This window comes from Antechinus flavipes, chromosome 1 (genome assembly GCF_016432865.1).
Source record: "Antechinus flavipes isolate AdamAnt ecotype Samford, QLD, Australia chromosome 1, AdamAnt_v2, whole genome shotgun sequence".
Taxonomy (NCBI): Eukaryota; Metazoa; Chordata; class Mammalia; order Dasyuromorphia; family Dasyuridae; genus Antechinus; species Antechinus flavipes.
In genome coordinates, this window is record NC_067398.1 from 58661089 (window position 1) to 58683621 (window position 22533).

General features: G+C 36.6%; 1 long non-coding RNA gene across 1 annotated transcript; it reads left to right on the plus strand.

Annotated features, from left to right (window-relative positions):
* Positions 1-1451: 1451 nt before the first annotated feature.
* Positions 1452-2734, plus strand: LOC127553140 (uncharacterized). The gene is made up of 2 exons (XR_007951684.1): positions 1452-1514; positions 1612-2734. It is a non-coding gene; the product is annotated as an uncharacterized LOC127553140 (long non-coding RNA).
* The last annotated feature ends 19799 nt before the right edge of the window (positions 2735-22533 follow it).

Below are 22533 nucleotides of genomic sequence, written 5' to 3' on the forward strand. Positions count from 1 at the left end.
ATAACTAAAAATTATAAGTACCATGAGCATTAGCTCATTTTATAGATAAGTTACCAAGGAAAAGTAATTTGGCAAAATATGAGTTTTTTGGAGGACCCAGGAGAATAGGAACTTAGTGGGTTCATTATCTCCAGTACAACTAGGAGACTATTTTTAGTCACTTTAATTCATTTCTTAACATGAAAACCAAAAATAATAGATAGTATCAGTACCTACTACATGTTATTTTAGACCCAAAGAGGCACAATTAAAAAAAAAAAAAAAGTCTTTTCTAATAGTCAGTTGGTGCCTGAAATTCTACCATTATACAAGTTTATCCTTTTAAAGGATTAATTCATTCCATAAGCATGTATTAATCATCCTTTGTTAAAATGTAAATCTATCACACCCTGAGCTATCATTAGTTATTTAAACCTCAGTGTGAATGAAAGATAGGAAAGCAAGTTCTTCATCAAAGGGAAAGAACATAAGGATGCTGACAGGGTTATTATGACACTCAAATGAGATAATGCATGTAAGGTATTTTCCAAACTTTAAAACTCTATATAAAAACCAGTTATTATTGTTGTTGTTATTTGCCTAAAGTCATTAAGTCTTTTCAGTCTGGTGATGACTTCATTCTCTGAATATTCTATTACATTCCTGATGAGCTCAAGCCATGTTTATAAAGCAATAAAGTGATAAATTCTCACAAGCTTATTAGAGCTGGTTCCAGCACACCTCTGGACTGGATAACTCCACTAAGAATGGGGAGCTTGAGTGGAAAAAGGGAATAAAATTGACAACCAAGCATAGGAAAGAAGAAGCCAAAATCCCTTCACCCTACATTACAAATTTTCATTAGATCAGCTCTTTCTGAGCTTCTATTGAAGAGAGAGACCCAATTTTTTTTTTTTTGACTCAAAAAAATTTTGACTCAAAGTTCTGTATTTGCTGGTAGCCTCTTTGACATTTGATATTAATTTTCTTAGTTTCTTATTTTATTCTGAACTTAAATATTCAAATAAAACAAGCATTTCTGTATATGTAGTAGAAGAAAAAGGATTATACACTAAACTAGTAGTGTTTATGAAATATGGCTTGGTTTCTTTTAAAATATGATAGTCAATAAAATGTAATAAATTCAATATGAAAATTTTCAAAGTTGTTTTGCTTATGAATGATTCTGGCCTTCACTATGTTATCATTGGTTTATTTTAAATTGGCATATGTACAAACACAATTACCTTGCTCAGATGGCATTTCTACATCTGAGATGTCTATGAGGAATGCTGGGAAATTGCTTCAGGAAGAATCATGATGTGTAAGGAAAATGCAGTGGAGAAATTGTGGAACATATGTGGAATTATGTAACTGATTCCAATGGGTTGGTCACGTGGTTGGGAATAGCCTTTTTCCATTGGCTGTGTAGCTAAAATTATTGTGCTTCATAGAGGCCTGAGTCAGTCTTGGCTGATTCTTCCTTTGCTTCATTTGCATCTGAGGGAGCTGGGTGATCCATGAGAGACTATGTGGTAAGGGAAAAGATCTTAAAGTTTTCTTTCTCTGGAGCTAGATGGCTCCTAAGAAATATTTCCCTCTTGATTTTGTTATTTGCTCTTTTCCATTCAGGGAGTAGAGTTTCCAATCTTTGAGGGAAGGAGAGTAAGCCACAGGAATCCAGGAGCCAGAATCCAGGCTAGATGTTGCAGCCGACCCAGCATCAAAAGCTCAAAGAGGATGGAGTAGGTTTTGGAAGCATCCTTCTCAACTCATGCCAGTGAAAGTTGAAATGAGGACTAATCCAGCAGAAATGCCATCTTTGATCTTGGTGGGACCAAAGCTTTGTAGGATGAGAGCTAAATTATAAGTCTAATCCACTCCAGAGATCAAGATGGTATGGGGAGGGAGATGGGAGAGGGCAGGGATTTTTATGATGTGTTGGGGAAAATTTTATTTAACTCTAATTTTGAAAAAAAAAAATTTCTTTGTAAAAAGATAACTGGTATTAAGTGTTTATATGGAACTAGGTTGCTAGTCCCTGACTCCCAACAAATGGGGGCTCAAATGAATGAGAGTAAAGAAAGACATTCAACAAAACCCTCAGGTATCTGGGAATTCTAATAGGAGCTACTCCAGGTCCAGCTCTGGGAAAGCATGTTATATTATCTTCTGTTCAGCTATCCCCTTGATTTCTAGTTTTTTACCACTATAAAAAGAAAATTGAAACTGCTATTTTTTTTACACATGAGCTCTCTTCTTTTTATAAAAATCTCTTTGAAATGCAATATAACCATAATAATGATATTTCTGGATCAAACAGCACATATATACAGTTTAGTGACTTTTAAAACATTGTTATAAATTGCTTTCTAGTATAGCTGGATTAGTATGCCTGTTTTTCTTCAGCCCTTCCAACGATTGTCATTTTTTAGTCATCTTTGCCAATCTGACAGATATGAAGAAGCTAAAAATTGTTTTAATTTCCTTTTTTTTACATAGTTATTGATTACCTAATTTCTTCTCTTGACATCTATATTCATATTTTTTGACCATTTATCAATTGGGAAATGGCTTTTATTTTTATGAATTTAAAAAAGTTCTATATATACCTTGGAAATAAGACTTTTATTAGAGAAACTTGTTGCAAAGATTTTTCCTCCCAGTTAACTATTTTTGTTCAAATTTTAGCTGCATTTGATGTATTTTTGCATTTTAAAATATTTATGCAATAAAAATTATACATTTTCTCGTTCATGATCTTTTCTATTCCTGTTTTGGTTTTGAGATCCTTCCCTGTTCATAGATCTGAAAGGCAATTTTCCCTTGCTCTTCTAAATTGCTTATAATGTCACATTTTTATGTCTAAATTATTTATCCCTTTGGAGTATATATATATATATACATATATATATATACACACATCTAAATTGCTTATCAAATTTCCTGAAAGTTTTTGTCAGATAGTGAGACCTCATCCTAGTAGTTGGAATCTCTGGGTTTATCCAACACTATAATACCATCTTTATTTGCTTGTCTATTCAATCTGTTCCAACGAGCAACCTTTCACTTTCTTTCTCTCTTTTTTTTTTTAACCTTCCACTTTCAAACTAGTACCAAATCATTTAGATGACAACAGCTTTGTATTATAGTTTGAAATCTGTTATTCTTAGACCTTTCTACATTAAAAAAAAAAAAATCATTTCTCTTGCGATTTTTTTCACCGTTTATTCCTACAGATTAATTTCACTATCATTTTTGACAGTTGATTTAAATTTCAGTAGTCTGAGTTACATTTTATGCCTAGACCTCTCTGCTCCCAGGCCCTTCAGCTTTGTCCCTTTCCTTTACCTGCTTTCTAAGAGTTACATCTCAAAACTTCCATTCCATACCTCATTCCCATTTCTCTCTCTATCTTCTCTAGGAACATTTTCAATAGCATTATCTTTTGACTGTAAATGAATACACCCTGAGGTCCTTGCCCAAATATTCCCTCTCTACTCCAACAAACCTATCTAAGGTTAACCTGTCAAGCAGCAGAGCCAATTCTGTGCTGCACTTTTCTCAGGATCTTGCTTTATTTAGTCTGGCAGCTCTCAAATTATGGGGTCCCAGAACTTCTTTTCACTCTTAAAAATTGTTATAATTTTTGTGGTGCTTTTGTTTCTGTGAGTTATTATTAGATTATTGCTATGCCTTTTTATATCTTATAGTTTCATCTATTCATATTTAATTTTAGAAATCAAAATGTTATTAAAAAATTTGACCCTGTGGCCCCTCTGAAGGGTCTCAGGGATCACACTTGGAGAACTATTGCCCCCCAGGATCTAGAGCTGACTAATCAACCAAGTAGTTTTCTTCAGACCCCTTGTGGAAGCTCTATCTCTTGAGTCTGTGGCCTGTAGGATTTTTTTTTTCTGTTTCATTCTCACTCAAGTTTTGAAATCCTCAATCCATTCAAATTCTACTTCCCCTTCTGGTTTCTGGGGAAAATGAATTCATGTTCAGTTAACTGAAGAGGAGGTGCCCCACAGGCCAATCAATATCTCTTCTTACTCCTTATAGGTCAGAAAGAATGTTTTGTCTTGCTTTGTTTTTTCCTTTTGATATAGAACAGAAAACTGACACAGCATGGTAGGAAGAGTGGTGACCAAGTCTGTATATATTTAGGCTTAGGAAGCCAGAAGTTATGGTTTCCAGCTTTCATCAGTAATTGGCCAGTGTATGGCACAGTAAGAAAGGGAACTGGTGGTTGGGAATAGACCAAGGGAAGAGGAAGAATTTCATTGTGAATGTTTTCACTTCTCCAAGAGCATGTAGAGAATCAGATGTCAAAGAGATTTATGTAAGCCTGTTTTTATTCTCCCAAAAAGTAAACCTCAAAGCTCCCTCTTTTAGAAAATTGTAGACTCTTGGTATTTTCTGAGAGAAATCAAAGTGGCCCAGGATTGCTGAAATCTGAGGTTTGCCCTGATTCTAGGAGGACTGTCATGTATCTGATGGGCAAGGGAAGACTCAGTGAACCAAAATCATGTCAAATACTGAGGCATCTTCTCCAGCCTCGGGGAATGCTCACACTATTATATTATTATCATCATGTTCTGGACTTAGAAGTGGTAGGACTGATTTGAGACTAGGGGGAAATTGGTCTGATTCCCCATGGTCTTCTCTCAGTCATTCTGAAGGTTTGGGAACAAAGAACCCAGACAATAGTTCTCCAGAGGATTATGGATTTTAGCAATGCCAAAAGATTTAAAAGGGGATCTAATCCAAATCTCTTATTTGATAGATAAACTGATGCTGTTAGAAGTCATGTAGGTCTTTGATCTGATTTTCCTTATGCAGCATGATAAATGTGGAAAGATGTTTAGAAGAATTACATATGTTTAACTTATATTACATCACTAGCTGTCTAGGGGAGGGGAGAAGGGAGGAAGAGGGAGAAATTTTAGAACACAAAGTTTTGCAAGGGTGAATGTTGAAAATTATATTTGCATGTATTTTGAAAAATAAAAAGCTATAATTATTTTTTAAAAGAAAGAGAGAGGAAAAGAGGGTGGAGGGGTGAAAAGTAATATAGGCCACTGGGACATTTGAACCTAGGACCTCTGACTTTAAATCCAGCAAAACACTCTATTACCAGACTACTAGCTTTTCCCCTGTCCCCTATACCTAGAATATTCTCCCTGCTCATCTCTCCCTAGCTTTCCTGGCTTCCTTCAAGTCCCAGATAAAATCTCATATTCTACAGGAAGCCTTTCCTGTTGCCCCTTAAAGATAGAGCCTTTCCTCTATTAATTATCCACAATTTATCCTGTAACCATCTTGTTCATTTATAATTGTTAACATGTAGTTTCCCTCATATGAACTTTTTGAGGAGAGGGACTATCTTTTGCCTCTTATTGCATCCCCGCCATTTAACACAATGCCTGACACATTAGTAGGTGCTTAATATATGCTAATTGTCTATCTGCTACAAAATATTCTGACTCTTTGTGAAGGTGGCTATCTGAGACATGAGTTAGAAACTGTAACCACTTTTTTTTTTTTTTTTTTGCTAAGGCATTTGGGATTAAGTGACTTGCCCAAGGTCACACAGCTAAGAAGTGTTAAATTGACTTCTGAAGTCAAATTTGAACTTAGGTCCTCCCGACTTCAGGGCTGGTGTTTTATTCACTTCATTACCTAGCTGTCCTGTAGACACTTCTTAGTCCAATTGTGCCTAGAGGAGAATAGAGCTGACCTTATATTAATAGATGAATCAGTTAGTGGCTTTGAGAAAGCCACTAAGACATGGGCTAAGGAGCTTAGGCCATGGATCTTCATTTATTTGTAGAATCCATTTCACATTCTTTTTTTGCTTGTTTTCCTCAATTTTCCCATCTTTCAAACAAGTATCCTATTATATCCCCCTTCTACCTATTCCATACTTCCCTAGAGATGTGACGATAAATAAATTACCTTGCTTTTTTTCTTTTTTAAAAAAGACAGAACAAGTAATAATAATAATGATAGCTTAAAAGAACAGAATTTATTCCAATATTTTCTAAGCACCAATCCCTATATTCTTTTATTGGATCCTCAAAATACTCCTGTGTGACAGACAGGATAAAGATTATTATTTTCATTTTATAATGGAGTGTGTGTGTGTGTGTGTGTGTGTGTGTGTGTGTATGTGATAAAATTATAGTCTTTAATAAGTTCCTTAAATTTATAATGGAGATAGCTATCTGATTCAGAGAGAGAACTGTGGGGACTGAATGTGGATCACAACATAGTATTTTCACTGTTTGTTGTTGTTTGCTTGCTTTTTTTTCTTTTTCATTTGATTTTTCTTGTGCAGCATGATAAATGTGGAAACAAATATGTATAGAAGAATTACACATTTTAAACATATATTGCATTACTTGCTGTCTAGGGGAAAGGGTAGGGGAGAGGGAGGGAGAAAAATTTGGAACACAAGGTTTTACAGGGGTGAATGTTGAAAACTATCTTTGCATGTATTTTAAAAATGAAAAGCTGTTATTTAAAAATATAAAAATAAGTTCCTTAAAAAGAAAATAAATATAATAGACAAAACAGTACCTTTATAGTTAAAATATAAGGCAATCATACTGTTAAAAAATAAGAGCCAAAATATTTTCAATTTCACAACCTCCATTATCATAAGGCACAGTAAAATGCTGAGTCTGGAATTAGGAAGTTCAAAGCTGGACTCAAACATATAGTAGTTGACTTAGCCTGGGCAAGTCTTAACCTCTGTTTGTCTCAGTTACCTCATATGTAAAATGGGGATAATAATAGCACATAAATCCCCGAGTTATTAAAACCAAGATACTTAAAGGTTATTAATTGTTCAAGATTACAAGGGTGGTGAGTATTTGGGCTAGAATGGGAAACCAGGCCCTTATTCTCTTAGACTCCTTCCATGGTCAAATCCTTTCATTTATATAGATTACTATAAAGGTTAAAGGATTCTGAACTGGCAAGGACCTCAGGGTACTACTTTAGAAAGCTCATCTGGACACCAAAGGCCAGAGAGATTAAGTGACACTAATAAAGAGCAGAGGCATGATTCAAGCTTCTCCCCTTTCCAATCAACCTTCTACATCACTACCAAAGTGATAATCTTAAAGTAAATGTCTGCCCAAGAACTTTCCCTGCTTTAAAAGCTCTAGTGGATTCCTGTCACCTCTGATTTGCATTTAAAGATTTCATATATATGTATATGTATATATGTACACATAGGTATGTTTATATGTGTATGTTATATATCATATATGTATGTTTTTATATGTATATGTTATATATATGTATGTTTATATATGTGTATATTATATATAGTATATATTTGTGTATATGTATAGTATTTACATATACATATTTGTGTGTGTGTGTGTGTGTGTGTATGTGTGTTTGGGAATCTATTTCTGCAATACAGAAGTCTTCCCTTATACCAGGACTTTGGCAACCTGACTTGCTAGGACTCCACTCCTAGGTTGACTGTACTATCTGAAAAGGAAATTTTGAGCTCCAAGATCCTCATGGCTTGATCTCCTGGGTCTGGGACTCCACTTCTTGTACCTAGAACTGAAAAGGACAATGGAAACAGATTAAAACTGCAAGTTGTTTTTGGGACCACATGGTCTAAGGAAAGAGGATGGCGTGATATCTTGACTTGTCCATGAATTGAATTCAAGTGAGGTAGAACTGTACCATTTCTATTCCACTGGGGGATATCTTCATATGTTTGTCGTAGACATTCCCCTAACTCACTCATAGGTTTGAGGCCTGTTGGTTACTCTCAACTTGGTTTGCCTCATCTACCAAGATGGTTTTACCAGGATGTGACTGATGTACATGTTACAGCTTCTTGGAGCCACAGGTGAGAGTTGGATACCAAAGGTGAATGAGCAGCTTTGAAAAGGGCTTAGCAAATCCTCATACTAGAACTGTTAATCTCCTGAACACCCATATGCCCCAGTCACATAAAGAGTTGTTTAATTTGTTATAATCAAGTCACTTAATATTTGTTTATTGATTAATTCATAATAGCTTTTTTATTTTCAAAATATATGTAAAAATTGTTTTCAACATTTACCCCTGCAAAACCTTGTAGTCCAAATTTTTCTCCCTCCTTTTTCCCTATCCCTAGACAAACAAGTAATTCAATATATATTAAACATGTGCAATATTTATACACACACACACACACACACACACACACATTTATCATGCTGCACAAGAAAAATCAAATCAAAAAGAAAAAAAAAAGAAAAAAATCAAGCAAACAACAACAACCAAAAGTAAAAATACTATGTTGTGAACCACATTTAGTTAATTAATACTCTTTCTGAATACAGATGGCTTTCTCCATCACAAGTCTATTGGTATTGGCCTAAATCATCTCATTGTTGAAAAAAATTACGTCTATCACAATTGATCATCACATAATCTTGTTGCTATATACAATGTTCTCTTAGTTTGACTCACTTCACTTAGCATCAGTTCCTGCAAGTCTCCCCAGGCCTCTCTGAAATCATCCTGCTGTTGTTTCTTACAGAATAATAATATTCCATAACATTCATATACTACAATTTATTCAGACATTCTCCAATTGATGGGCATCCATTCAGTTTCCAGTTTCTTGCCACTACAAAAAGGGCCACCACAAACATTTTTGCACATGTGGGTCCCTTCCCCTCCTTTAGTATCTCTTTGGGATACAGGCCCAGTAGAGGCATTGCTGGATCAAAGGGTATTCGCCCTTTGATGGCCCTTTGGGCATAGTTCCAAATTGCTCTCCAGAATGGCTGGATCTATTCACAATTCCACCAACAATGTATTAGTGTTCCAGGTTTCCCACATTCCTTTCAACATTCATTACTATCTTTTCCTGTCATCTTAGCCAATCTGAGAGGTGTGCAGTAGTACCTCAGCGTTGTTTTAATTTGAATTTATCTGATCAATAGTGATTTTTCATATAATTAGAAATGGTTTCAATTTCTTTAACTGAAAATTGTCTGTTCATATCCTTTGATCATTTAGTTTATTAGTTGATTCATTGAAAACTCAGATTCTCTAATTACAGAACCAACATGCTTTTTATTACATCAAACTTTAGGTATTATTTTGGCTTCCCATTCTTCATTTTCATTCATTCATTTCCAGGGCAAAGATCCTTTTCTTGGCAGAGAAAACAGATTCTGTACAAACATTGGGAAGCTCTGCTTTTCTCTCTGGGATTAGTTAACATCATCCTATTCGCCCTACACAAAGATCCTGCTCTTCTATGACCCTTCTTTTTCTCCTAATAGAATTAAGTGGAATGAGTTCCCATTGCCTCCACTCTCTTGGAGATAGGCTGCTACAGCTCCCCTGAGTTATAATCCTTATGATCTAGATCCCTTCAATATTAGGAGTTAGGGACAGATCTGATTTTCAATTAACCACTTAATGTCCATTGGCTTTTACAAAAGGATATTTTCCCCAATGCCTCAGGGGCATAATCTACTTTATTCCAACTCAATAGTGATGGGTAAAGAAGAGGATAAGGCTTTTAATTCAGCTCATTTCCTATATAGTGTTGGTCCCACCAAATTCATGCTTAGAAGTGGATGAACTATTGGGTGAGACCTTCTACCAGGCCGGACTCCCAAAAGCTATTACCAAAGATCACTTTTTGTTTTTCAGACCATCAATGCTGTACAGGCTGCAAAATCCAAGAATTTGGGTTTTTGACTAAAAATTAAAGACCATTTCTTAGAGATCACAAGGTCTCAGAAAGAGAGGGGAATCCTTGAGACCTTCCCTTTACAGCAGAATCTATATGTCACCAGTTAAAGCAAAGAGAAACCAAGAAGTAGTTAAGGCAGATGGGCCATTTTGAATATCTCTAAAACCAATAAGAGAGCCTCCCCTATACTGTATGGTTACTTGTCAGGAACCAGTATGTCTGCATATGTCTACATAAAGTCTAGTATCAGATTTACCGCCCAATAAACAATTCTTCCCCATTAATGAAAATCATATCCAGATTAGAACAGATTCTTAGTCCCAGGACTCAAGCTCTTGAAATAGCTAAGGTAGTCAAGTATTTGTCCTGTTCACTATTGAATGTTTTTTTCTCCAGTCATTATTTGATTTAAAATTTTAAATTTCTCATAGCAACTTGCTTGATAAATTTTATTCATTCAGTATCATTTTAGAAACTGTCCTTCATGGGGAAAAAAAAGAACTCTCTGGGCTTGAAGCCTTTTGGTTTAGCTTAACCCCAAGATTTTGTTCATTCATTTGTTTGTTTCTCACGCAGGAAGAAAACAAGAATTTATTAAGTATGTGCCAGGTATTATGTTATTATCTCATTTGATCTGCACAACAACTTTGGATTATTACAACAACCTTATGATTATTCCCATTTTACAATTGAGGAAACTGAGGCAAAATTAAATGACTTGCCCAAGATCACAGCTAGTAAGTATCTGAGACCAAATATGAACTCAAAATTTACTGACTTCAGGTCCAGGGCTACATAGACAAAAGAGGGGGCAGAGACAAAGATGAAATTCTTTGGTAAAGATGCATTAGATAGACACAATCCTCCATCTCATTTTATTTCATATTCTTGACCATATCATCTATGTGTGATCAGCTTTAAATCTTATCTTTTGGATGGCACTATAAGTAAGTCTTTATGAATATCTTCCTGTATTATTTTTCATGACAAATAACATTAACTACTGAGAGTCGGGGGTGGGAGAGGAAACAGAATATATGTAATAAAATAAAATCAAAACTAATTGTTTTTCAAAAACCTTAACCCTGGAGTCACAACCTAGATTGCTAATCTGGTCAAGTCACAAATTCTCTGAGTTTCAAATCCCTCTTTCATAAAAGATGGGGGTTGGACTAAATTGCTTCTAAGGCCCCTTTCATCTTTAATAACATAATACCTAACTAGCCCTGGAGTCAGAAAGACCTGATTTCAAATCCAGCCACAGATATTAAACATGAATATTTAACATGGATGCTGGGGGCAAGTCATTTAGCTCCAAATGTCTCACACACACAAAAAGTTAAATTAAAAAAAAATTAGTATATTTAAAACTACTCTTATTAGCTGTGTGTTACCATATAAGACTTCTGTGGGAAGCCTTCTTAATTCCAGTGCCTTCCTTCTTTTAATTATTGTCTATTCTGTATGAAGCTTTTTAAAAATATATATTCATTTGAATGATTGTAAGTTCCTTGGGAACAGGCATTCTCTTTTTGCATCCCCAGCACTTGGCCCAGTGTCTGACATATAGTTAGTGCTTAGTACCCATTTGGTAAGGTGAAAAGAATTGAATTATGGTCCCAAAGTCTACCAAGTTATTGTGAAGAAAGTATTCTACAAATCTCAAACTGATTGGAAGTTACTTAATGGGAAGAGAGCCATACTGGGCTGTTTATAATGATTATGGACAATAGTAATTTATTAGCCAGGATTGTTTATAGCCTGGATCCCAAGAAACTATAAATCAAGAAGGGAGAAGTAGCTAACTAGCATAGATAGAAGAGATCTAAATGGAAAAAAAAAAGATTTTGGTATTCTAGAGATTTGAATCAGATCAGTAACTGAATAGATATATATCTTATCTCCCAATTTGGTTCTAAATTTGCAACCCAAAGCCTTCAGGTTGAAGAATAATCTTGATCACTGGAAAAGTTTTGGTCTTCCAGAGTCCCTTTCTCTTATCAATAAAGGCTTTGTGAGGTTAGTCAGGCCTAAAAGGAATGACTGGGAAAGCAGAGAGAGGGAAAGGAGAAACACAAGAACACAAAGACAAATTTTGCTTATGAAGGCTGGCCAGCCCAGTTTTTTGGTATCCTCAAAATGATACTTGGAGCTCTTTTACTTTTGGATTTGTTCAGCCATCCAATATAGATTTTTCACAGGATTTAGAATAAATTCTTTTTTAGAGGCCTGGAAATTGCCTCCTCCTCTCTGGGCTTTTGACCTGTGATTTCAGTAAGAGGGAACTCCCTAAAGCAGGGAAGATAAGCAATTCATCTGTAACTTTCAGTTTTGAGAGAGTAGCTTCAAGGCAGTAGGAGATGAAGTTATTTGTTTGTGGAGATGTGAACTATGGTCAGAGCAAGGAACTGAACTGTAACTCTAAGACCTACTGTCCCTCCACTTAACCACATTGCCCTCAACTAAAGCAGCACTATTAATCTTATGTAATTGTGTGCTTGCTCCTCCACCCTTTTTTTTCTTTCCTCCCCTTTTCCTACTCTGTCTTCTCTAAGCACCCTGAGGAGAGCTCCATCTCACGTGATGTTCTTCAGTGTGGGTAGCTATGAGTAATTAAATGCTCTGAAGAGCTGGCTTCCCTGTATCCCAGACTTTGTCTGTTTTTCTTCTTTTCTTCCTTTCTCTGCCTCTCTCTTCTCTGTCTCCCCCTATCTCTCTGTTTCTTTTCTTTCCTCCTAGTTTTGGATGCTTCCCACCCAGACTTTGCCTGTCTCCCTGCATCTTTCTGCCTCTATCTCTTTCTGCCTCTCTTTCTTGCACTCTGTTTCTGTCTGTTTCTTTCTTTCTGTTTCGCCTTCTCTCACCCATGCTCCTCCTCTCTCTGTTTCTGTCTGTCTGCCTGTCTGTCTGTCTATCTGTCTTTCTCCAAGTGCAGCTGAAAAAGACTGGAGGCACTGTGCTGGGCCTGGAGTCCGGAAAACTCATCTTCATGAGTTAAAACTAGGTGTGTGACCCAGAGCAAATCACTTCTGTTTGTTTCAGTTTTCTCCTCAGTAAGATGAATTGGAGAAGAAAATGGCAAACTAGCCCAATATCTTTGCCAAGAAAACCCTAAATGGGGTCACAAAGAGTTGGACACAAATGAAAACAATTATTCAACAGCAGCATCTAAGGACTTCACTAGGAGACCCAGTCTTAGAATAGAGAATCAAAGATTCCACTTATTAGGAAGAAAGTCCTCCTCTCTGGGCTAAACCTGGTCTTGGATAAGGTTTTTCCAACACATCATATTCATCTCTCTTTTTTCCTTTGTTCCACATTCTAGGAGATCTTCCTTGAAGAAAGAGATTAATTTTGTCTTTGTATCTTCATAGCATTGGAAGTGCATAATAGATGCTTGTTGAATTGAAAATTGAATGAAATTGTTCACTCTGAGATAGTATGATCTGTCCCTTAGATCCATTGGCTCTCAGCACGCGTATGTGGTATCCCTTCTATACTATTATTGTCATTAATTAAAGTGCTGAGGCCCAAAGGGCCACTAGTCAGCCTGGACAGCTTAATTTGATTTTCAGTTTTAAAAAGTATTAAGCAACCTACTAAGTACTGGCTGGACAGAGCCTGAGGTGATTGAATAGATCAATAAAGTCACCAGATTCTTCATCAGAGGAACTTTTAGCCTGAAAAAGACTAGTGCAGTGTACTAAGGCCTAGCCTTACAATGAAATACTTTTGCAATCTGTCTCCTACCTCTTTTTCTAGGCTGATTACACATTATCACCACTTCAGGAACTCTGCATTCCAACTAAACTGGGATCCTTATGGTTCCCTATATCCCACATTTCATAATCATTCCTCTGCTTTTTTTTTTTTTTTAACACTTTGCTTTATTTTTTTTTTACATTACAAACATTTAAAGATTACTCTTGCTTTGTGACATTTTGTATTTTGTAACAAAGTAAAACATCTAAATAAAACTGTTAATACAGTGACCTCAAATGGAAGTTCATATTACATTTCATATCCAGTACCTTACCTCTACCTTTCTATTTTAAGAAATCAACAGAAATCTACTTTCTTTTTCTTCTATCCCTTACCCTACTGAAGAAAAAAAGCACATTTGTTGACTCTTACTTCACACTTACTAGTTAAACCTTTCATTTTACAGATATGAAAATTGAGACCCAGCAAATTAATCTATTTGCCTAACATCATCCTGTAGTAAGTGACAGATAGACCCTGGCTTGAAAGCCAGTGAGCATTCTGGATGAAACAGTTTTTTTCATCCCCATAAGGAAGTAGAAACAGCCTAATAGATCTGTTAACCCCCATATCTCCATTTTTGCTTCAAACATGGACTCGTGTCTGAATGTTTTATTTAATACCATGACTTTCCTTCTGTTGATTTTCTACATTTTCTCCTGTCATCTCTCTTGTTTATATTTTTGCATGTTGTCTCCCCCATTAGATTTTAAGTTCCATGAGGGCAGGGACTATCTATCTTTTTCCCTTCTTTGTACCCTTGACACTTAGCACAGTGCTTAGCAGATAGTAGGAGTTTAATAAATGCTTTTTGACTACATTTGATGCAGATATTCATAGTCAAGCAAAACAAATTCCTCAAATGGCTGTACACAAAAATACACGTACATTAAATTCATCACTCTTCTGTAATACAATAAGAGAGTGTTTCATCATTTATCCTCTGCAATCACATATGATCATTGTATTATCTCTGGACCTTTACATCGAATACTAAGAATGCTTCCTGGCCTATCTAAGTTTCTTTGAATTCCCAGCTGCTTTCAAGATTAGCTCAAATATTATAAAATTTTTCCTGATTCCTTCCAGTTTTGGATGTTCCCATCCAGACACAATTTAAAGCTTGTAAGCTCCTTGAAGGTGGGAATTTTTTTAAAATTTTAGTTCTTATATCCCTAGCATGTAGTTGTCCCATAGCAGGAGAGGAACAAATTCCTACTAAAGCAAATTGAGTTGATCTTGAATCAGATGGAATTGAGCCCCCTCTGCTTCCCTACTTTCTGCAGGAACTGCAGGAAAAGGGAGTTACTTTGCCCTGGGAAGCAGAGGGCCAGAATTCTGGCTCTCTTTGTTCCTCGGCCTTAACTAAGGCTTCAGAGGCAGGCCAATTATGTGGCCTGCTTCCCTTGTAAAGCTATGACCCTGTTGGGATGTCAACTCATTCCACCATATGTGGGTTATGGGGGGGTCAAGGTCCAGGAAAGATACAGAGTATGTGGTGGGCAAAAGAAGGGAGAAGATGGGAGAGGAGAATTGGAGGGGAAAGTTGGAATCAAGCTTGTGAGCTCTACTTAGAGATGAGAACTAAATACATTAAACTGTCAAGCCATCAGTTACCATGTGCAAACTCACGTTGGCTAGAATGTCTTCAGGATTGTTCTAATAGTAAGTGTTTTATTTTATAAAGAAATTATTCATTTCACATTGTATTTAAATGATTGCTAGTAAGTGTTCTACATGTATCTTAGCTAAAACTTGTGAAGATCTAATTTAAATGGTTATGAGGCTTATACATTTAGTATAGTTGGACACTTAAGATTTTATATCTTATTATATAGGAGGAAAAAGAGCTGTATATTGTGACTTGTCAATAAGTACATTTAGATCAAATTTGTATTTGCACTGTCATTATGGAAAATGAGGGACAAATCCTAGTGTGTAACACACTATTGGATTTTTTTTTCACTATTGGATTCCATCTATGTGTGTTTGTTTCTGTATATATGGGTCTGTGTGGTAGAAGTTATGTTTAATATCTCCCCAGAGTATACAACCTAGTAAAAATGATAAGGACAGATACAGAAAGAATTACAAGGCAAAATGGTAAAAGATATAAAACATAGGCAAGATGTCCAGAAGACTTGTTCTGTGAGGTCAGGGAAAGGAAAGACAACTCCTGACTAGTAGCAGGGTCAGGAGAAGGTAGCATTGGAGTAGGGTTGGGAGGATAGATAGGATTTCAACAGGCAGAGTTGGGGGAGGAGAGATGTTGCCTGCATAGAGAACAAAGCTGAGCAATTAGCTTAGAAAGTGGGAGAGAGTGAGAGCAGAACATTTATACTGGATAGAAGATAGTACATCTTGGCAGTAGTATAGAAACACATGGTAGGGAGAGTGTGAGATAGTGTTGCAAAGATCAGGGGAGCGAAATGAACCCTTTCACTCTATCTGGAGGGAAAGGGTTGTGGGCAAAGGAACTGGGGAGGGAAAGAAAGGAATCGGTGGGCAGAGCTTACAGCTTTTTACTAGAGTTTCTGCCTTTTCTGAGTCTAGATCTCCTGCAAGACCCAAGTTATGTGGGAGTAAGGGAGAAAGAATCTTTCCCCTGAGGTCAGAACTTTATCCAGACTGTTCCTGTTTATGCTTCAAAAGGAATGGAGTTAGGGAATCATTATCAAATAAGAGCACTCTAAGATTTCCTCACAATAGCATCCTAGGGCAAGTAGATATTATTATTATTATTATTATTAATTATCATTCTCATTTCATAATGGGGAAACTGAGTTTCTGGGAAGTTGTCACTTGCCCATCTTTTAAATATAAATTAATTCTTCTGGTGATCCTACAGAGCTCCCAATCATGGAACTTAACAATCTCCCAAAAGAAAGATCTTATTGTGAGTATATACACAGTGAAATCTATTAGTGATATAAAAAATAAAGAGATGTATGAGCAGAAAAGTAGGTAGGTCACTCATATGTATCTGAGGCCTATGTGATTCTAGGTTTTCTGACTCCAAGACTTTTGCTCTGTTAACTATGATAGTCACCCAGGGTCACACATTTAGGAATTATTTGAGGTAGGGTTTGGACCAGGGTCTCTCAAATCCACGTTGAATTGTCTTTTCCTTATTCCACTGTAAGTTCATCAGGGTTGTATGGTGGCAGGTTTTTGAAGTTGTTATCCTGTTATGGGATTTAAGTGTTTACAAAATTAGGTGATTGGATTAGATGGCCTTTAAAGTCTCTTCCAGTTCTAAGCTTCTTCTCTTGGAAACGGTAAAATTTTGAGATAGGCCAACTTTGTCTAAAGCACTGCCACTTTCCTGGCAGTTCAGATAGTTCAGATGTTCACTTTTTTCAGATAGTTCACATTCGTTTCCCAGTGTTCTTTCTTTGGGTGTAGCTGCTTTTGTCCGTCATTTATCAATTGAAACTCAGGTCTCTTTGTCAAAGAAATCCACTTCCATCAAATTATGTCCTCATACAATATCGTTGTCGAAGTGTATAATGATCTCCTGGTTCTGCTCATTTCACTTAGCATCAGTTCATGTAAGTCTCGTCAGTCCACTCTGTATTCATCCTGCTGGTCATTTCTTACAGAACAATAATATTCCATAACATTCATATACCACAATTTACCCAGCCATTCTCCAATTGATTGCACCATCTTTTTTAACACACACTCTGGCATCTCTCCTAAATCTGTCCTACTTTCCAGAGTACTATAGGCTCCTTTCCCCATCTTTAGGAAACTCCTAGTCCCTTAGTGTAATTGTTGTCATCTTCATATTACAGGAAAAACAAACTGATTGAACTAATGTATTCTAATATGAGACTGATCTAAAAATACCCACCATTCTAGAAATGTTCACTTTTTTTTTTTTTAAAGCAGATGATTGTTATCCTGAATAAATCTACACCTGAACATTCTCTGAGTCTTCCTCCCAGTTCCCACCTCAGCAAACAACAAAGCAGAAATTAAATGAAATTAAATAATTCAAGCAATGTAGAGGATATTTTAGGCAATTACAGTAGGCCACCTCTAACTTACTTGTGGATAAGCTTTCCTAAACTCATTCTGTTTTCTGCAACTTTTAAAATTTCTTTTACATTTGTAAATACAGAGTCTATTAAGTTTAATTTAGTTTTTAGATATCTCCCTAGATGGGCCAAAGATCTAGCATGGAAAGACAGGAGCAGCCCTTTGTATATACCTGAAATTTCTAAGTCAGAACAGCAGATAATTAAATGCCAACTCTATATTACAGACCAAAGAATTGATATGCTTTATAAATGCAAAAGAGAGAAGAGGGACGCTCTTCCAGGAGAGTCATGAAAAGGTAAGGCCAACAAAAACTAGAAACTGAATGGATGCCCATCAACTAGAAAATGGCTGAGTAAATTGTGGTATATGAATGTTATGGAATATTATTGTTCTGTAAGAAATGACTAGCAGGATGATTTCAGAAAGGCCTGGAGAGACTTACATGAACTGATGATAAGTGAAATGAGCAGGACCAGGAGAACATTATACATTTCAACAACAATATTATATGATGATCAATTCTGATGGACATGGCTCTCTTCAACAATAAGATGAACCAAATCAGTTCCATTTGTTCAATAATGAATAGAACCAGCTATACCTAGTGAAAAAAGTCTGGGAAATGAGAGTGACCCACTACATAACATTTCCAATCCTGTTTTTGTCCGCTTGCAATTTTGATTTCCTTCACAAGTTAATTATACATTATTTCAAAGTCCAATTCTTCTTGTGCAGCAAAATAACTGTATGGATATGTATACATATATTGTATTTAACATATACTTTAAAATATTTACCATGTATTGGACTATCTGCCATCTGGGGGAGGAGGTGGGGGAAGGAGAGGAAAAAATTGGAAAAAAGGTTTTGCAATTGTCAATGCTGAAAAGTTACCCATGCATATATCATGTAAATAAAAAGCTATGTAAAAAAATTAAATAAACTTGTCTCCAAGATAAACCCTTAAAAAAAAAAAAAAAAAAAACTAAGGCCAAGATGGAAGACAAGAGCATGACATTTGTGAGGAGAGAAATCTAACCAGATTTCTGAGAGGTGGGGAAAGATATAGGGATGAAAATCTAGAGGGTTTAAATGAACTGCAGTACAAACATACTTACATTAACATGTTCTGGGGATGTTCCTTTACATCAAATTTAGTTATGTTTTTGAATACATACATAAAACCAAAACTTTATAAATCATGTAAAGTCATATTGGCCCCTTAACATGAACCTTGAATCAAGGACCATGGAAAGCTGCACAGCAAGCACAAGCAAAATTCAGCCTGCTTCCAGTGATGAACTATGCAAAAAAAATTTTTTTAAGTGACAGAAGATATATCACTGAAAAAAAAAAGGGGTGTTTAGAAAAGGAAATAGGGCTGGGCATGATCGTGCAGGCCTATAGTCCCTACTATTGAGGGGACTGAGACTAATGGATCACCTGAATTTGGGACTTCTGAGCCAAAGTAAGGTTATAGCTGATTGGTTTCTGTATTAAATGGCACAAATATAGCGAACCTCTAGGCTACTAGACTGCTTAAAGTTGGGCAAAACAGTAAAGACTGAAAACTGAGAAGGTCAAAGCTGGCTCTTAAGTGGTTAGTGTACTTCTAGTCTGGGAGAGATAGGGAAAAGAAGAAAGAAAGAATAGAAGAAGAAAAGCAAATAAAGAAAGGAAAGAAGGAAGAGAAATGAAGGGAGGAAAGGAAGAAAGAAAGAAAAGAAGGGGAGGAGGAAGAAGAAAAGGAAGAAGGAAAGAAAGGAGGAAGGAAGGAAGGAAGGAAGTAGGTTGGCTACCAGTTATAAGGCTAAGAGATCTCACGAATGAATACCTAGAGAAAATGTTTAAGCACATTGAAGATCTTCCAAAACCCAAAATCTTTCCTTTCTTCCTATGTTTATAGGATTTTAGATTTAGAGCTAGACATCTATTCAGGTAATCTAATCAAATCACCTGGTTATTGCGTCTAGACTTTATATTTTATAGATGAGGAACTGATAGACCATGGAGGTTAAATGAATTGTCCACAGTGATACTTTCCTAAAATATTGAGGAGAGCCAGGATTGGAAAACAGCACTATTGCAAATTTGTTGTTTCTTCTTCCTTTTCTTTCTTTCTTTTTTTTTTTTTAAATTTTATTTTATTTAATAATAACTTTGTATTGACAGAATCCATGCCAGGATAATTTTTACACAACATTATCCCTGCAATCACTTATGTTTCGTTTTTTTCCCTCCCTCCCTCCTCCCCCCCCAAGATGGCAAGCAGTCCTATATATGTTAAATATGTTGCAGTATATCCTAGATACAATACATATTTGCAGAACCAAACAGTTCTCCCGCTGCACAGGGAGAATTGATTCAGAAGGTAAAAATAACTCGGGAAGAAAATCAAAAATGCAAATAGTTCACATTCATTTCCCAGTATTCCTTCTTTGGGTGTAGCTGTTTCTGTCCATCATTTATCCATTGAAACTCATTAAGTCTCTTTGTCAGAGAAATCCACTTCCATCAGAATACATCCTCATACAATATCGTTGTCGAAGTGTATAATGATCTCCTGGTTCTGCTCATCTCACTTAGCATCAGTCCATGTAGGTCTCTCCAAGCCTCTCTGTATTCATCCTGCTGTCATTCCTTACAGAGCAATAATATTCCATAACATTCATATACCACAATTTACCCAGCCATTCTCCAATTGATGGGCATCCATTCATTTCCAGTTTCTAGCCACTACAAACAGGGCTGCTACAAACATTTTGGCACATACAGGTCCCCTTCCTTTTTTAGTATCTCTTTGGGGTATAAGCCCAATAGAAACACTGCTGGATCAAAGGGTATGCACAGTTTGATAACTTTTTGGCATAATTCCAGATTGCTCTCCAGAATGGCTGGATTCGTTCACAACTCCACCAACAATGCATCAGTGTCCCCGTTTTCCCGCATCCCCTCCAACATTCATCATTATTTTTTCCTGTCATCTTAGCCAATCTGACAGGTGTGTAGTGATATCTCAGAGTTGTCTTAATTTGCATTTCTCTGATCAATAGTGATTTGGAACACTCTTTCATGTGAGTGGTAATAGTTTCAATTTCTTCATCTGAAAATTGTCTGTTCATATCCTTTGACCATTTATCAATTGGAGAATGGCCTGATTTTTTATAAATTTGAGTCAGTTCTCTATATATTTTGGAAATGAGGCCTTTATCAGAACCTTTAATTGTGAAGATGTTTTCCCAGTTTGTTGCTTCCCTACTAATCTTGTTTGCATTCGTTCTGTTTGTACAAAGGCTTTTTAATTTGATATAATCAAAATTTTCTATTTTGTGATCGGTAATGGTCTCTAGTTCATCTTTGGTCACAAATTTCTTCTTCTTCCTTTTCAAAGAGGACTGGTGGTTTCCCAGAATGATGTCTTGTTCACGAATTGGATTTAAGTGAGGCAGAGCTGTACAAAGTTGCTGACCTCATTCTCTCTTCCAGTTCAGGGACCAAACAAAAATCAGGATGACCCAGGATGGCCTAGGATGCAGTGGATGACCTTGGCATCTTTGAAGTCTGGTTAAAACTCTAAATTTAGAATGACTGGACTACCAAATTCTTTCTTTTTCTCTGTCTCTCTTCCCTCTCTTCCTCTTCAGAATTTCTTTAATATTTATAGTCTGCCTCACTAATAAGAGATTTATTCATTCACCCGCATTGTCATATAACAACATTCTTTCCCTACTTCTCACCCCTAATGATCTCATGCAGGACTGGGCTTCACCTCCTATTTCTAAAGCAGATTTCCAAATGGGTAACTCCTGTCCCAGTCTCTTCCTAGAGTGACTCCAGTCCTGTTTTTCCAACTACCTGCTGTGTACTTCCACCTGGGGTTTCCCCAAGAGTCTAGATTTCACCACCTCTTTCCTTTACAATTCAGTGCAGGAGTCATCTCTTCCTTCCATGAACCCTTCCCTGATTCCTCCAGTTCAGTGCTCTCTTCCACCTCAAATAAACCTGTACTTATCTACATATATATTGTAGCCTGTTTCCACCCCACCGCATGTCAGTTCCTCGGGAGTAGAGGATGTTTTATTTTACCTTTGTTTCCCTAGCACTTACCAACACAGTACCTACCCTAAGGTATTCAATCACCTCAAACTCAACATGTCCAAAATTCGTCATCCTCTCTCTTAAATCCAGGCCTTTCCTCATCTCTGTGGATGATACCACCATCCTTCCTTGAATCCAAGAATTCTTTCTCTGTGTCATGGACTCTCTCTTTGGCCGGCTTCACAATAATGAATTTTTCATTGAAAGGCTGGTGAAAAAATAAATGTAATTCACGCCCATCTCCACCCCCTTCAAGCTCATGGGCCTTCCAAAAAGTACCTGCAGATGTCTTAGGGGTTCATTGGAATATCTTAGAATGTAAATTCCTTAATATGTTTAGGAGAATTGCACATATTTAACCTATAGTGAATTATTTGAGGTTTAGGAGAGGGGATAGGGGAAAAGGAGAGAAATTTGGAACACAAGGTTTTGCAAGGGTGTTGAAAACTATCTTTGCATGTATTTTGAAACATAAAAAGCTATTACTTAAAAAAAAAAAAGAATATAAGTTCCTTGAAGGCAGGAATTGTTTAATAGTAAGGTCTTTTTGAACCTCATGGCTTGCCCATGAAACATCTTTAGAACCTGGCATTCAGTAGGAGCTTAATAAATCCTCGTTGGACAAAAAGCATGAATGAAGCCCTGAAAGAGAATTCTACCCTTGGGCTCTGTTGTGGAGATGGGGAAGCCATCACACTGACACTTACAAGGAGAATCTGTCATTGCTTCCTTTTTCTCCCTCTCCGGGGCGGAGAGTCGGGAAGGTCAGCTTGGGGTCCAATATGGCGTTACCCTTAGACTGTTGGTCTAAGAGTGGGGGCCGCCATCTTAACTCACGTGATTCAACAGCGCGGCCGGGTCCGGCTAGTATCAGGCGTACGGACGTACGGGGCGGGCCCTGGCGTGAAGGG